This window comes from Erigeron canadensis, chromosome 2 (genome assembly GCF_010389155.1).
Source record: "Erigeron canadensis isolate Cc75 chromosome 2, C_canadensis_v1, whole genome shotgun sequence".
Lineage (NCBI taxonomy): Eukaryota > Viridiplantae > Streptophyta > Magnoliopsida > Asterales > Asteraceae > Erigeron > Erigeron canadensis.
Genome location: NC_057762.1, coordinates 8,899,206 through 8,914,421, shown reverse-complemented (window position 1 = coordinate 8,914,421; position 15,216 = coordinate 8,899,206).

The window sequence follows — 15,216 nt, the reverse complement described above, 5'->3', positions numbered from 1 at the left end:
AGATTCAGATATTAAACTTTAATTGATAAAAACAGACTACTAACATCTAACGCGTTAAAAACCATCCTTAAAACTTATCTTCACTGGCCAAAGACTCTCTTTGATGAATCCAGGAAGAACAAGATTTGTTTTTTATAAATTTCATTAGGTATGTTTCCATTGTACATGTAACATCCCGAACTTTTAATTAACGGTTGACTTGAGTCGTTAAGTCAACACAACATGTCCGTTAAGTCTCTAAGAGATTTAATGTTTATGTGTGATTAATGTGCATTATGTGTAAGGTTTTAAAGCCTTAATGATTCATGTGTTAATGTGTTTAAGATGATTAATTGTGATTAAAGTGTTCGTAAGTATTCCCATTAGGTTGTTTAAGCCTTAGATGTAAAGATGTGAAGTGAAGGGGCTTGAATGTAAGTTTAGAAAAGTGTGTACAGCAGGTTTAGGGGTAATTAGACCCTAATCCCTGTCATTATTCAGTTCCAAAAACACATTTTTCAAGCCCTAGGTCGTCCCTCCTCTCCTTGATCAATTCTTGTGCGACTTCATACGTTTTCGGGTGTGTTGATCAAGCCTTGTGCATCCTTTTTGTAATCTCCAGGTATCCAAGGTATAATAACATTGATTTTATGTCCTTTCAATCATATAATCAGATCCATAACTGGTCTAGGTTATTAGAAGATCAATTGATGTCAAAAACGTGTGTTTTGATCGATTCGGTAACCTAAAACGTTTAACTATGTGATGCAAATCAATTGGATGTTAAGGGTTGTTTTCATGACATCATTAGAGTCTTAAAATGATGAATTTTGAGGGTTAAAAGTCGTTCATAAGGTTTGGGGTCGTTTGGGGTGTGTTTGGTTAAGTTTTGGAGGTTAAACAATGAGGTTTGTGCAGAATCGGGGCTAGCTGCGGCGCAGCTACTAAGCTGCGGCGCAACTGGAAGCCAGTGACACATAGCTGCGACGCAACTAGGTAGTTGCGACGCAATAGCGACGGAATTTTCAAATGGCCATAACTTTTGAACCGTAACTCCGTTTTTGACAAATAAGATATCCACAGAATCGTGAGAGAGTCTACTTTCTAATGGAAATGTTTTTGAAAGATGATTGTAATTTCAAGTTTCCAGAAAGGTTAATTTAGTGAGTGTATCCCGAGTTTCGTCGAGTTATGTAAGCCTTAAAGTATTAATCGAATGTCCGATGCATCAAGCATTGTCATGAGTCATGTTTATAGGTATTTAGACGTGAGTCATGACCTTAAGTGAGTGGGTATTTATTAGCTCATTATGTCGTTTAATGATTATAGGTAGTCGGAATACTTGCAAAGCTCGGTAACTTACGTTATCATTTCTTGTGCACTCTATTGAGGTAAGATACACTACTTTGACATGCTAAGGGTTCAACAAAAACATAGTTTTCATAATAAACATCCCAAATGGTATCTTGTTTGTTTATGGGTACTCGGGATTATACGGGAGGTGATATGGGCTATGTAGATGCATATAAAAGCCTGAAATGCTACCCCAATGATATGTATTGCTATGAGATGATATAGATGCTTAATAGATGATATGATATGAAATGATGTACGATCTAAGATGATAAATGTTATGCAATGTTGTAATGATATACGATATGCAATGATGTATGACGATGTACGTGATGTAACAATGTATGCGATGTGATGATATGAAATGAAATGCTATGAAATGTGATGTATGATGATGATATGTGAAATGTGCATGGTTACATGGCTTGTTCATCTAGTTCACTAGACTTATTAAGTTGCCATGACACGTGCACGTTTAAGGGCCCAAACGTAAAAGATGATATGTGATGATGTTTAGGTAATGTGGACACCTAAACTATATGTGATGAAAACCGAGCTCGTATATGATATGAAAGTGTTAAGCTTAACCCGTACTTGCCCTTGCCCGGTGAGTGCGTATATGGTTGCTTGGGTGGCTCCTTGCAACATAATTACGTGATTTGAGTACCTCCGGGTGACGTGATTAACCACCAATGTCTTTGAACATACGGATTACTCCTGGATTGGCTTGTCATTCCTTAACGACATTGATGCACTACTGAATGGTGGTTCATCTAGTCGGGTGCGACTTATGTCACACTTAACGAGATGCATATGTTATATGAGACGCGTGACTTTTGTCACAATTATAAAGATGTTCAAATGTGATATCTGATGATACAAAAGATGACTAGGCACATTTAGGATGACCCATCCTAATATGAATGATGTTGATGATATGATATGTAAGTGTGATGATATGTTTGGGGATATGTGCCTTAACGAATTAATATGACTTTTATATAATGTTTTAAATGGACAAACGTTTCATAACTTATGTGTTATCTTACTTAGCTAATTCGTTAGCTAACACTTGCTCTTTTAAAATGTGTTGTGCCCTCAGGTCCAACAATAGTGAGCAGGTAAATGTGAGAAGATGTGAGGCATGGGTAGATGATCTTGAAGCTGGTTATAGTTTACCCATAGTGGCTGCTCGCTTTAGACATTTGCTTATTGTTTAGATAATAATGACTTGTATTGATGATGTGCTCGGTTGTTAATATTAGGCAACCGATGGATTTCCATTTAGACTTATTTTGATGATATGGCTAGTAACACCATTTAATGAATAAACCAAACAGATTTTACTAGTTTGGACTTTTAAAGTTAATTCCGCTTCTTTTAACGCCGTTAGGCAAAAGTTTTTGGAAATCCTTATTCTTAAATGTTGGGTGTTACAGTACATTTGGGGGTTTAATCTATAGCTTCTGAAATCTTTATTCTTTTCTTTCTTATTTGGTTTAGATCTAGAAGTGTTTTTTCTTTGTCGTCAAATGTTACATCTATTGAAGCTTATATAAATGTGTAAAGTGTCAATATATATAATAAGTTGGAGTAGCATTATAGACATTGTAACTTCTTGCTAAAATAGGAACCTCAATAAGATTGAAACTAATAAGATAAACGTACTGAAGCCATTTTGACCATATCAAGTTAGAAATAATGTAAATTCAAAACAGTTGAATCAAGCTGGATTTATACCGAGGATGATCAATACGTTTAGTGGTCTTAACTGATACGTTTAGTGGTCTCATGTTTCATTATTTTCATTCTATCAATGCGTTCTTTTTAATTAGGTTGTTATTTCCTTTGCAGATGAAGCTTCCTAAAGATCTGCCAAATGAATCTTGGTGAAAAACTTTATCTACCCTAAAGATCTGCCAAATGAACTATTTATGCGTTATTTTTAAGTAGCCAAGGTATTCTTTGATTATAATGCAGTGTTTAATGAATTAAAACTATTCTTTTAAAGTAGAATGGTGGAAGTGGCAAGATACGAGACTCGAGTGGGTTGGGTAGTGGGACAAAATAGGCTTGGGTTCTGACAAGTCAATTAAGATGAGAAACATGTTTTTTGGTAAGGTACCTTATGTTTCTCTCTTTTTGCTTGGGTTTGTAGAATTCTAGAATAGCTTAATATGATGGTTGTCCCTTTTGTAGGCTATAATGATGTGTTTAGATTTGAAGAAAGTTTAAGGTTATGTATATAGAAATAAGGAACAACTTGCTACATGGTCTCATTTAGATAGTTGAAAGTATTATATCTACATTTATATAACAACATGCTACATGGCTTTGACAATATATATTTGGTGGATTGAACTAAATGATGAAATGTATCATTTAGAAGACAGTGATAATAATTGTAAAAGAGAATTTGTTTCTGTTATTGATTGATATGAATTACATTAAGCTTTGCCTCAATTTATACAAGAAATTTATGAACTAAATAAGGAAACAAAATCGACGTAATTGATTGCTTGATTGCTAGCTTGCTGCCTACGATGAAAATCTTCTATTTTGGGAAATGATGAATTTGTTCTGATCCTGAATCTTTAATTCTAACACTCCCCCTCAAGTTCAATAGTGGGATCACCAAAATTCAACTTGTTCAAACACTTATTAAATATAATCGTCCCGACTGCTTTAGTCAAAATATTTGTAAGTTGATCTTCAGATCTGACAAATGGTAACTTAATGATTCCATCTTCAAGTTTTTCTTTGATGAAATGTCGATCAATCTCCACATGCTTAGTCCTGTCATGTTGCACAAGATTTTCTGAGATTTGAATTGCTGCTTCATTGTCACTCATAATCTGAATACTTTCTTTCGGAGCAAATCCTAATTCAGATACCAGTTTTTTCAGCCATAAAGCTTCTGCTAAACCTTTTGCTATACCTCGAAATTCAGCTTCTGCACTTGATAGAGAAACAACTTTTTGCTTCTTGCTTTTCCAAGTGACAAGATTACCTCCCACTAGAGAGAAATACCCTGAAGTTGACCTTCTGTTTCCTTTATCCCCAGCCCAATCAGCATCTGTATATATTTGACTATTAAGATGACCATTGGCTTTAAACAATACTCCATGACCAGAAATTCCTTTGAGGTATCTGATAAGCTATATCAGGACGAGTATGTGCCAGATAGATTAGTTTTCCTACCATCCATTGGTACCTATCTTTATCAGCCAGTTTGCCATCTAACTTCATGAACAACTTCTGATTGATAATCATAGGTGTATCTGCTGGCTTACAGTCAATCATCCCTGTCTCTGCTAAGAAATCCAGTATATACTTCCTTTGACAAATGAATATCCCTTGTTGTGATCTTAACACTTCAATTCCAAGGAAATATTTCAGATTTCCCAATTCTTTCATGTCAAACTCTGTACACAAATTCTCTTTTAATTTCTTGATTTCACCTTCATCATTCCCAGTAATAATCATGTCATCGACATAAATTATCAAACACGTCATTCGATCTCCCTTTTTACTGAGAAACAAAGTATGATCAGAATTACTTTGTTTGTATCCATACTTCTTCATTGCGAGTGTGAACCTGCCATACCATGCTCTAGGTGACTGTTTCAGCCCATATAAAGACTTTTTTAACTTGCAAACTTCTTCAGGTTTAAAATTCTCAACAAAACCAGGTGGGGGATCCATATACACTTCTTCTTTTAATTCTCCGTGTAAGAAGGCATTTTTAACATCAAACTGGTGAAGAGGCCATCCTTGATTAGCTGCTACAGAGAACAAAACTCTTATTGTATCCAGTTTTGCAACTAGAGAGAATGTTTCAGAATAATCAATTCCATATGTCTGAGTGTATCCTTTTGCAACCAATCGAGCTTTATACCGTTCTACTGCACCATCTAGCTTATATTTAATTGTATAGATCCACCGACACCCTACTGGTTTTTTTCCTTTAGGCAAAACACATTTGTCCCATGTTTCATTTTTATCAAGTGCATCCATTTCAGCCTCCATAGCATCCTTCCATCTCTTTATTTCCAATGCTTTTTCTACTTTTGATGGAATCTCTTCTGAATATAGCTTTGCTGTGAATGCTTTTGCTTCTTTAGACAGACTACCTCTCACCACATTAGCCATCGGATATCTAGAGTTTCTAGAAAACTTTTCAGGTGAGTATCTCTTTGTAGGAATTCCTCTGGTGGACCTTGGTGGAAGTACATATCCTTCTAGAACCTCAGTACTTATCTGTTCTCCATTTTCCTGCACACTTTCATTCGAGGAATTTGGTATGCTAGTTTCAAGTGTATCATTAGATGAAGAAACACATACCTCGGATACCAGGTTAGGACTCATATCTTCGGTGACACTGGTACTTTGAGGTTGAGGGGACTGTACTGGAGACTGTTCTTCTTCTCGTTGTTCTGTATCTACTGCATCAGAGTTCTCTCCCAAAGTATATCCTAGCCAACTCAGTGTGTCACATTGTTCCTCCCCCTGACCACTGTGTGGCGAGGAGTAGAAATACTTGGTTTCAAGAAAATCATAATTCATAGTGGTGAACATATGACGAGTTTTTGGATTATAGCACCTATAACCTTTTTGAGTTACTCCATATCCAACAAACACACACTTTTCAGCACATGGATCAAGTTTATCACGATACGATTTTGGAACATGGACAAAAACAGTACATCCAAAGACTTTAGGTGGAAGAGTGAGTACTGGTGGTAAGGTATGGTGTTCAGTAAGGATTTTAAGTGGAGTTTTCATTTTGAGGATTTTTGTTGGGAGTCGATTAATTAAGTAAGTGGCTGTAGATAAGGCTTCTGGCCAAAAAAGTTTTGGAACACATGATTCAATTATTAGAGCTCTAGCCATTTCTAATAAAAGTCTATTTTTCCTTTTTGCAACACCATTTTGTTCTGGGCATGTGGACATGTGGTTTGATGAACTATTCCTTTGGATTGAAAAAACAGATTCATTTGTGAGTTCACATATTCTCCCCCATTGTCTGTTCTAACAATTTTGATAGACTGTTGAAACTGGGTTTGGACCATGGCATAAAACACAGTAAACCTATCATAAACTTCAGCTTTATTTTTTAAGAAATAAATCCAAGTCATCCGAATGCAGTCATCAACAAATATCACATAATACCGAAAATTTTGACCTCCAATAACTGGGGCAGGACCCCACACATCCGAATGAATAAAAAAAAAAGGAACTTGAACTCTAGTATTGCTAGGTTTATAGGTTTGTCTATGACTTTTAGCTAAAATGCATGTTTCACAAGAAATAGGTTTATTTAACGGAAAAAGTTTAGGAAACAAAGTATGTAAATAACTAACTGAAGGATGTCTCAGTCTTCTATGCCATAACCATGCTTCCATTTCACTTGTTCCATGAGCAAGCATAACACTTCCAGTTGAATTCACTTCATCAACATAGTACAGTCCCTCTCGTTCAGTGTCACGCCCAATAATCCGTCCCGTCCTGATATCCTGTAAGAGACAAAAAGTTGGATGCATTAGAACTGAACAATTGAGTTCTTTTGTCACATGACTAATTGATAAGAGTTTGTGTGACAAAGAGGGAACATAAAGACAATTTGACAATTTTATGTCTGGTGAGATTTTAATTATTCCTCCAGTTTTTACATCCATTTTTCCTTTATTGGCTGCTTCAATATCAGTTTTCCTTGGCTTGGAGGTTTCTGAAAAATCGGATAACTCATACGTCATTGTATCTGTCACCCCACAATCAAAAATCCATGGCCCATTTGACCCATTATTATTTTCATGGGTATTAAGGGCCTGCCCATTTAGATCTGATGGGCTTGAGTTACTAACAATAAAATTGTTCGGCCCATAACTCGTTTGATTTGGCCCATCACTAGTTTTAAGTTCACACATATTATTATTATGATTAAACTTATTATAATAGATATTTTTTTTATAAAAGGAAAGAGTGGTTTTAGGGAAGCCAGGACCATATGTCTCGATCCCTTTTTCCCTGTTACCTTCCACCACCGAAAATTGTTCCTCTTTTCCCTTTTCTCCGGCCGCCGCTGCTACCCCACCGAATCCGGTTGATCGACGGTCACCACCACCATCTTTATTGGGTTTTGTAGCGGTGGTAGGTTTGATGTTCTTCTCGGTTTTGGCAGATCTGGTGCTCTTCTTGGGCCCGATCCACCAATTCGGGTAACCCACGAGTTCGAAGCATTGTTCTTTGGTATGCCTTGACATACCACACTCATCACACTGAAGATGTGATTTATCACCTGGTTCCTTTTTCTTGCCGTCAAATCGGCGAAAGCTTTTTGTTACAAATCCACCGCCGCCGCTGGTATGGTCTCCGGCGATTAAGCCGAAGGCAACCCCGTGTGTGTCGTTGACAGCTGCTCCCATAATTACTTGGTGAGCAGCTTCCTTTCGAACAGTGGCATATGCGGTCTCGACGGCTGGAAGTGGGTCGACTCAAAGAATCTCTCTAATAATCGGCTCAAACTTCCGATCTAAACCGTTCAAGAATTGGAACAGTTTTTAATCAGATCTTATCTTGGCATATTCTTTGATATCATCTGGACACTTCATCGGGTTGGGGTCGATTCGGTCGATTTCGCCCCATACTCCTTGTAGCAAGATCCAGAATTCTTAAAGGGTTTTATTGGATTGTTTGAGTTCATTGGCTTTGACGTGCAGATTAAAAGCTTGGAGTTTATCTTTGCCGCTACTGTAAGTAATCGCTAATGCATCCCACAGTTGCTTGGCAGTGGCAAACTCGGTAAGATTTCCGGCTAATGTTGGTTCAATATTTTGGATGAGCCACGAGAACACTATCAGGTCTTCTTGTTCCCATGACTCTTGTTTTTCAGATGTTGATTTTTCTGATTGTTTTTCGGTTAGATGTGATAACAAATTCTTTGATCTGCCGCCTATAGCGACCCAAATCATCCGGGTCCATAAGGCATAGTTTGTGCTATTTAACTTCAGATTAATCGGAAGGTTATCGGACAATTTTGGATTTTGAAACTGTTGGTTGGTATTATTTTGTAAAAGATTGGCTAATTGTAATGCCAAATCAGAATTAGAGCCGCCAGCATCTGCTGCCATGGTGGCTATATTCTTGGTTTAGGCGATACAAAGAAGATGTTTTACTCGGTAGATGATGAAGCCCTGAATTGTGGCTTTGATACCATGATAATAATTGTAAAAGAGAATTTGTTTCTGTTATTGATTGATATGAATTACATTAAGCTTTGCCTCAATTTATACAAGAAATTTATGAACTAAATAAGGAAACAAAATCGACGTAATTGATTGCTTGATTGCTAGCTTGCTGCCTACGATGAAAATCTTCTATTTTGGGAAATGATGAATTTGTTCTGATCCTGAATCTTTAATTCTAATAGATAGAACTTACAGTTAATACAATCTGGGGGGATAGAATCATGGGTTGAAAGGGGTTGACATTTTATATCCATTTAGTTAAGTGTTTGATTTGATTAGTCTCTTTTATATCCATTTAGTATAAGTGTTTGATTTGCAAAATAGCAGGATGAATCCATTAGCAAACATTCATTTGGGAAAGGCATTGTTATTGTGAATATTGGGAGATATGTGGGTGGTGTAGACTTGAAGTTGATTGATTAATTTGAATTTTGAACAATATGTGGCTATTTGATTTTAAGTATGTTACATCTAATCTTAATGTGAATTTTGACATAATATTTTCGGCTAGAAGGAAATGTCTCATGATCCCACCATGGAAAGTTTACAAAGTGGTTATGTGCTAAAAACTGAACAAAACACAGGTGGTTTGGGTTGTATGTAAATCTTTAGTTTTGTGTTCCTCTGTTTTTGAATCTTGAAACGTATGTATGTATGTATGTATGTATGTATATATATATATATAACAATTGTATTTATAATTATTACTTGTGTTGTTTATGTTGTTACTTAATTTGGGTTAAACTCTTTGATAATCTTTAGGGGGTATCACCTAGCAAAAGAAAGCTTAAAGGTGGAGAAACTAAAAGTCTAAATGAGAAACTAAAAACATCTTGACATAGTAGAATTTATTTTATTCCCTATGACATTATCGTTATACCGTATATGTAACGGTCTACATTGTTGGTAATTTTAAGTCAGTGCGTAACTTTGATACATCTTCACACATAATTTTTCAGGTTCCCATTTGCGAAGCTTCACAAGAAGGGCATGGCTGGACCTGAAGTCAAAGATGGAAGTGACACATAGGATGATGGCGAGGATGAGAAGGAGGTAGAAGAGCCAGAATATGATGCCAGAAATGAAGATTTCTCAGGTGTTTGAGCTCAGCTATATCAAGCAAGTGTTTCACTATAGGACCAGATTCAAACTAATGAAGTTGTTCCCGTAGAAAAATAATGTTTGATGGTCTTTTTTCATGTTAGTATTGTATCAATTTGGACATTCTTATGATCATGTCTCATTTTGGATGTGCTCAATTTTTTTGTTATTTTCTACGTACTATTGGGCATAGATGTTTAGGTAGTATATTTATTTAATAAAGCTGATTGTATAAATTTGGCTTGCTTTATCAAACGAACCAAAATATATGTTTTCTAAATATTTAAAATAACATACTTTAATTAATTAATAAATTAAAATTTCTTTTTAATTAATTATTAATCATTTTTTTCTAACATTATCTCGTGTTTTCACACGGGTTCTACATCTAGTTTTAACTCTATAGAATAAACTCTTAACATTAGTCTTGCACCTATTACAAAATTTAAACCATAAATTAATAAGTTTTACAATACATCCAAAAATAAGATAGGTCCCATATTGTAATGTAACAAGTCATAAAGTAGTCATCCATATTCCATATTCCCCTTTTTAACATGCCATTTTCTCATACACACAAAAACAAAAAACAAAGAATTCAGTTACAGTGAAAAAAACAAAACAAACCCACATGAAGGACCAGTCTATATTGAATTGAAGGAGGGGTGCTGAAAGTAAGGCTGACAATTTTGACACGAAACATGTTAACACGATACGACACGACCTGTTCTTAACCGGTTTCGTGTTTGACCTTAACAGGTTTCGTGTCTTAACAGGTCCGGATATGTTAAGACCTGTTAAGATTCGTGTCTTAACAGATCCGGACCTGTTAGGACCTGTTAAAATTATACATATATATAAAATACCAATAATTGATATTATGATTTGATATATGATTTTTATAAGGTAAGATGTTTATGAACTTTTGTAATGTAAGGATTATTGTCGGTATATAATAGTTGGAATTTGTAAGAATTTTTGTATCCTTAAGGTTTTTTTTTCAATATTAGTCAAAAATTTTATAATATACATGTTAACAGGTTCCTTAACAGGTGCACCTGTTAATTTTCGTGTCGTGTTCGTGTTTGAAAAAAATGACATGATTAGTTAACAGGTCGTGTTCGTGTTTGTAACACCCCAAAGATTTTAAAGGTAAAAGAAATTAACCCCTTTTTATAGTTTTGACATTAAAGTAATTTCCTAATATTTTATTTTTGAATATGGGGTTAATTTAGTTGGAACTTTAGCAGATAGCGGGGAAAATACCCTCAAAATTTGGAATGGGTCGTGGCACCTTCTGGATGTGCCAGACATCCCTTTTGTTGTTAGAAACCTCCTTCCACTCACTCTTTTCCATTCTCTTCTATTTTCTTCATGCAAGACTAATCTTGTTTCTTTAAAAATCAAAGTAATCCTCTTTAATTCAAGAATAGAAATCACAATAACAATCATCACCAACTTTAGTCTTCATTCAAGAATTTAAAAGATAGGCTTTGGTGATTTTGGTGGGGGTGGCCGAAAATTGAGAAGAAAAAAAAAGGAAGGATTCGTGAATTTAAAATCTCAAGTAATTGTCTTCCATTGTGAGGTAATGAATTTCCCCAATCTAACTATGTCAATTCTCTTGAAAATTAGGGTTCATGAGTGAACCAATTTGGGGGTTTTACTAGAAAAATGATTTATGGTTAATTTTTTCCCCAATTTTCTTAGTTAACCTAGTTGTCATTGAGTTATATGATATGTTTGATTATGAAAATAATGAGTGCATGTGATAAATTTGAGTTCTTGAGAAAAGATGAGTTTTGACTAGTTATGGAATTGTTGATGAAAAGGGTAGATTGAGCTACCTAGTGTGTTTGTTAAAGAAAATGAAACTCAATGACAAATGGGTTGGGTTTTGGGTCTAGGAAGGCTAGTGATTGAGTATGACTAGGTTGAGCTAGTCATAGTTGTGAATGTAAGTTTATACATTTTTTTACGATATGATCATAGGTTGAAGATTGCTTGTGCTTGTTCATTTAGCGTTATTATCTTTGTTGCGGAGGAGGTGAGTATTCTTGCATACCTTTATGTATACGTTGGGCCAATTACCATGAGATGTGAATGTTCCAAGCATGGTAATTGGTTCGGCGTTAAACCCATGTGGGGCATTGGTTATGAGGTCTAAGAACCTCCGGGGTCTAAGAATCCCGAAAGTTGATGTGATATGAGGCCTAAGAACCTCCGGGGCCTAAGAATCCCGATAGATATGATTTGTTATGATTGTTTAGCTTATATGGATCCATATATGTATTGTTTGTATGCAAGGTGAATATGTAAATGTGACATGACGATGCCATAGGTTACATGTGAAAGTCCTTGTACTATGCCCTCCTTCGTATTCGTAAATGTATGCAAGTATATTCACTAAGCCTTTGCTTATATTTTAGATGTTTACCCTCTTATATAGGTAGTTCCGGAGGAAGGAACTAGTGAGTGTTGTTTGAAGATAGTTGATTTAGAGTTTGAAGCGATTTTTGGACGTCTTGAAGGTAATTAGGTCATTCCCGGGCGAATGACGATCTTTTGGTATAGAAGCTTAATTGTCCCTCATTTCTTGGCTCATGGTACATTTAGTTTGGGGTCATGCTTTTGGGTAAATTTCTGTAAATGTTCCAGTTGTAAAGTTTTTGGATAGTTGTGAAGTCATAATTTCGGTCAAAAAGGTGTCAAAGTGGGTAAACGACCCGTTTGATGGAAATCTTGATTTGTGTACTCGTTGATGTTGTAAATGTATTTGAAATGTGTCTTTATAGTTGTTGGAATATTTGAAATTTAGTTTGTGGAAGTTGGGCAAATGAATATTATAGTTTGGAGTTGTTTTGTATGTCAAATGGCTGGTTTTTGCATCAGATTTAGGTCAGAAAGTTCCCACTGAGTCGCAGTGGGAGGTGTCCTAACCCCACTGAGTCGTAGTGGGAGGTTTTTCACTTGCAGATCAGAAAGTTCCCACTGAGTCGCAGTGGGAGGTTTTTCACTTGCAGATCAGAGATTTTCCACTGAGTCGCAGTGGGAGGTGTCCTAACCCCACTGAGTCGCAGTGGGAGGTTTTTCACTTGCAGACCAGAGATTTCCCACTGAGTCGCAGTGGGAGGTGTCCTAACCCCACTGAGTCGCAGTGGGAGGTTTTTCACTTGCAGACCAGAGATTTCCCACTGACTCGCAGTGGGAGGTGTCTTAACCCCACTGAGTCGCAGTGGGGGTAAAAAAAAAATAAAATAAAAAAAAAAAAAATCTTGTATTTTCGGTTTATCGAGTCGGGTTCTTTCAGTGTTTGACCTTAACAGGTTCGTGTCTTAACAGGTTTCGTGTGACCTGTTATGGCAGCCTTAGCTGGAAGCATGCGGCTTAATAAATCATGGTATAGACGGGCGTACGTCATAGTACCGGTCTTGATCCCGACAGTCCTAATCAACAAAATTACTAACACATGATATCGATTGATAAAAAATTTAACAGAATGTAACTAAATCATTTTTGATAAATTTTTTAAATCTTATAATAATTAATTAAATTCTTATTTTTACTGAAACTAGATAAAAAAAAATAACGTCTTAATAAAAACATTAAGGGTCTCATCTTTTGTTACTCGCTTGATAAAAAAGAATTGATTTCACAATGTATCACTTGATCGAATACAACTATTCACACTTTAAACGTCTTTAGTTCAAAACCTAGTTCAATATGTAGTTTTTCTTTTTAAATATTAAACAATCAATAAATCAATAAAAAAAACAAAATATATAAAACAATAAGTAAAGTGTAGTTTTCAACTAATTATTTTATTACTAGATCAACGAGAATTACAAGTAGACATAGAACTCAAACATCTATAGAATCACATTATATAACTGAATACAACTTACAACTCAGTTTACTAATTCTATACAAAATACTAATCCAAACTGAGTGTAGTTGATAAAAATGTACAGATTCAAATATTCTATGATGCAAAGTTAATTTAGTATAGATTAATTGATAAGAATGTACACATTTCTATGATGCACTAAGGCATATATATATATATATAGGGGTGGGTTATTTATAGTACAAGTATTTAAAAAAGTACAAAAAGTACATGTCTAAGTTAACTTACACATGCTTGTTTCTTCCATTTACGACGACCACCACCACCACCACCATGATCATCTCCGACCACCACCATGATTCTCCAGCGACGGCGACCATCTCCGGCGAGACTTACACATGTGTAACTACAACTTACACATGTGTAAGTTAACTTTCTGGCGAGAATCAGGTTCGTTTTCGGGTGGATACGGTACGGGCCAGAGGCCCTCATCCGTTCTAAGCTGACCGTCAAGGGACGCATATGGGAATCGTATGGATTTAATGGGCGACGATCCAAGAGATGGTGACGGTTTGCTACGGTACGGGCGAATCCCTTGATGCCGGCGCCGGCGCCGTGGTTGGAATGGTCGGAGATGATGGTGGTTGGTGGTAGTTATCTCGCGAAGGAAAAAACCTAGAAATTTTAGACCCTAAAATGCTAAAAAAAAGTTGTACTTACACATGTGTAACTCTCGCCGGAGATAGTCACCGTCGCCGGAGGATCATGGTGGTGGTCGGAGATGATCATGGTGGTGGTGGTGGTGGTCGGAGATGGAAAGAAGAAGGAAGAAAAATGAGGAAATACCTTGTACATTTTTAAACCCTTGTACTAAAAATAACTTTCCTCTCTCTATATATATATATGTATTATAATACAGATTTTCTTTTTCATTTCAATAAATATTCAAAAAAGCATGTTATTATTTAATAAAAAAATTGTTTTCTTTTATCCGTCATAGTCATGTAGTCAGAATAATGTAGCTTCAAGGCTCTATAAATGACATTCACTTCTCAGTTGTAAGCACCTTGAAAATTTTCAATACAAGTTTTTTATTCCAATATTTTGGCATACTAAAACTCATTCTCTCCAACTCTCTTTATCTAAATTCCTTATATCCTTACACTCTTAAGTATACTTCATATCATTTTCCTTAAAAAAAAAAACTTAAAAATAAAAGGAGTACTTTCCAACTACATCCGAACAAGCTACAAAATTATATATATATATATATACACACACACTAGGTCTTTTACCCCGCGCGATACGCAGTTGTTTAAAAATATAGTTTAATTAAGTGTTGGCTAAAACTATATATATACGCTAACAATTATTAACAAATTGTTTTTCTGCTTTAATAGTATATATAAACTCAATCTATTTATTATTTATGTTGTTAATTATTAATTGAAACCAAAAATTTTATTTACAAAAACGAAAGATTTTTCACTAACACCTTTGATTAACAACCATCATGAGATTTACCATTAAAAATGGTTACCCAAAATCTAAGAAAAAAAGTATTATAGTTGAGTAACAATAACAATAAAGCAAAGAAATGATAAATCTTACTGTAATTAAGTTGTGCTATAACTAATAAATTAAGAAAAATAAAAAAGACATGCAATAGGACACATAAAATATAACAAA